Source organism: Dipodomys ordii, unplaced genomic scaffold (genome assembly GCF_000151885.1).
Source record: "Dipodomys ordii isolate 6190 unplaced genomic scaffold, Dord_2.0 Scaffold19, whole genome shotgun sequence".
Taxonomy (NCBI): Eukaryota; Metazoa; Chordata; class Mammalia; order Rodentia; family Heteromyidae; genus Dipodomys; species Dipodomys ordii.
Genome location: NW_012267235.1, coordinates 4,133,351 through 4,135,862, shown reverse-complemented (window position 1 = coordinate 4,135,862; position 2,512 = coordinate 4,133,351). Strand labels below are relative to the sequence as shown.

The window sequence follows — 2,512 nt, the reverse complement described above, 5'->3', positions numbered from 1 at the left end:
TGTGTGTGTGTGTGGTAGAGCCACCAGTGCCTGGCTGTTATCATCTTTGTGTGTGTGTGTGTGTGTGTGGTAATGGAGTTTGGACCCAAGACTTCACACTTGCTAGACTAGTGCTAAACCACTTGAACCATGCCACAAGCCCTTTGTGTTTTGTTATTTTTCCAATAGGCTCTTACATTTTTTTCTTGGGCTGGCATGGACTGTGATCCTCCTATTGAAGCCTCTTGGTTTCCATAGTTTTTTGTTTTGTTTTGTTTTGTTTTTTGTTTTTTTTGTGGGGGGTCCGGTCATGGGGTCTGAACTCTGGGCCTAGGTGCTGTCCCTCATCTCTTCAGCTCAAGGCGAGCGCTCTACCACTTGAGCCACAGCGCCACTTTTGGCTTTTTATCTTTTTTGGTTTCCATAGTTTTTGCCTTTTCCAGAATGTCATGAGCTTGGAGTAATACAGATTCCATGCTTATTCTTCATATTTTAAATGTCTTCACTTTTTACATGGGCATTGGCCCTTAGCTTTTTGGCTCAAAGCCAGTACTCTACTACTTGTGCCACACATCTACTTCCAGCTTTTTGCTTGAAAATTAGAGATAAGAGTCTCTAGGAAGCCAGGTACAGGTAGTTCATGCCTATAATTCTAACTACTCAGGAGGCTGAGTGATTCAATCACGATCTGAGGATAGTGATTCAAAGCCAGCCCGGGCAAGAAAGTCCATGAGACTCTTACTCCAATAAACCACCAGAAAACTGGAAGTGGCTCTGTGACTTAAGTGGTAGAGTGCTAGCCTTGAGCTGAAGACTGAGCGACAGTGCCCAGGCCCAGAGTTCAAGCCCCAGCAACCTGTATTTCATGCCTATAATCCTAGCTACTCAGGAAGCTGAGATCTGAGGATCATCATTCAAAGCCAGACTGGGCAGGAAAGTCCAGTTCTGGGAGACTCTTTTTTTTTTTATTGTGAAAATACTGTACAGAGGGGTTACAATTACATGGGTCTGGGAGACTCTTATCTCCATTAAACCACCAGAAAAAACAGGAGTAGAGCTGTGGCTCAGAGTGGGAGAGGGCTAGCCTTAAGCAAAAGAACTCAGGTCAGGGATAGCACTTAGGCCCTGAGTTTAAGCCCCAGGACCCACCAACCAAAAAATTTTAAGTCTCTGGATTTGTTTGCAGAGTTAGCTTCAAACCATGGTCTTCAGATCTCAGCATTGTGAGTAAGATTATAGGCATAGGCAAGTGATCCTCAGCTGATAGTTATTTTTAACTAATCTTCCACTATTAGATATTGGACAAAAGAAAGAATTACATCTTGTTTTACTGTGAATGTTATTAGTCATTATACCAAGTTTTGCTAACTTATAGGTCCAATTTTAATTAGCATTTATTTGGTTATAAATATATATATAAATATATTTGAAGATATTTCTGGAATTTGGAGGTATGGTTCAAATAGTAGAGCACCAACCTTGAATGGAAGAGCCAAGTAAGAGTGCAAGGAGGGCTGGGAAGGTGGCTCAGTGGTAGAGCGCTTGCCTTGCATGCATGAGGCCCTGGGTTTGATTCCTTAGCACCACATAAGCAGGAAAACAAAAGCCGGAAGTTGTGCTGTGGCTCAAGTGATAGAGCGCTAGACTTGAGCTGAAGAGCTGAGGGACACAGTGCCCAGGCCCAGAGTTCAGGCCCCACGACTGGACCAAAAAAAAAAAAAAAAGAGTGCAAGGACTTAGCCAGTACTGGTTATTCATGACTGTAATCCTAGCTACTCAGGAAAGTAGAGAATCACAGTCCAAAGCAAATGCAAATACTTGGGTTCAAGCCCCAACATTGCTCCCCCCCCCAAATAAAAAAGTGTGGTTTTATTTCTGTATGGCTATTACTTTTTTTTAATTTGAATTGTCTATTACAGGCATATTTCTTATTCAAGTTTCTCATATTATTGAGAAATGGCCTGAATTAATTAACTAATTAATTAATTTAGGGGGCTGGTCTTGTGCCTTGAACTTAAGCCTGGGCCCTATCCTGAGCTTCTTTGGCTCAAGGCTAACACTCTGCCACTTCCTGCTTTCTGGTGGCTAATTGGAGATTAGAGTCTCATACACTTTCCTGTCTAGTATGGCCTGGATCCTCAGATCTCAGCTTCCTGAATAACTAGAATTATAGGAATGAGCCATGGCCCACCTGGCAGTTTTTGTTGTTGTTGTTGTTGTTGTTTTTAAGAAGCAAAATCTTATTTTGTCTTAATGCAAGATGTTAAAATATTTTATTAAAAAAATTTTTTTAGAGCCTTGGGCTGGTGGCTGATGCCTTTAATCCTACTTCCTCAGGAGGCTGAGATCTGAGTTCAAAGCCAGCCCAAGCAGGAAAGTCCATAAAACTCTTATCTCCAATAAATCACTAGAAAACCGGAAGTGGCACTGTGGCTCAAATGGTAGAGCACTATCCTTGAACTGAAGGGCTGACAGATAGCACCCATGCCCAGAGTTCAAGCCCCATGACCAACAAATATATATATATATATAT

At 41.9% G+C, this 2,512-nt stretch overlaps 1 protein-coding gene across 1 annotated transcript in view; it reads left to right on the top strand.

The window, feature by feature from the left end:
- Window positions 1–2,512, top strand: part of Gdpd1 (glycerophosphodiester phosphodiesterase domain containing 1) — a 31,822-nt gene that overhangs the window by 12,200 nt on the left and 17,110 nt on the right. The window lies entirely within an intron of this gene.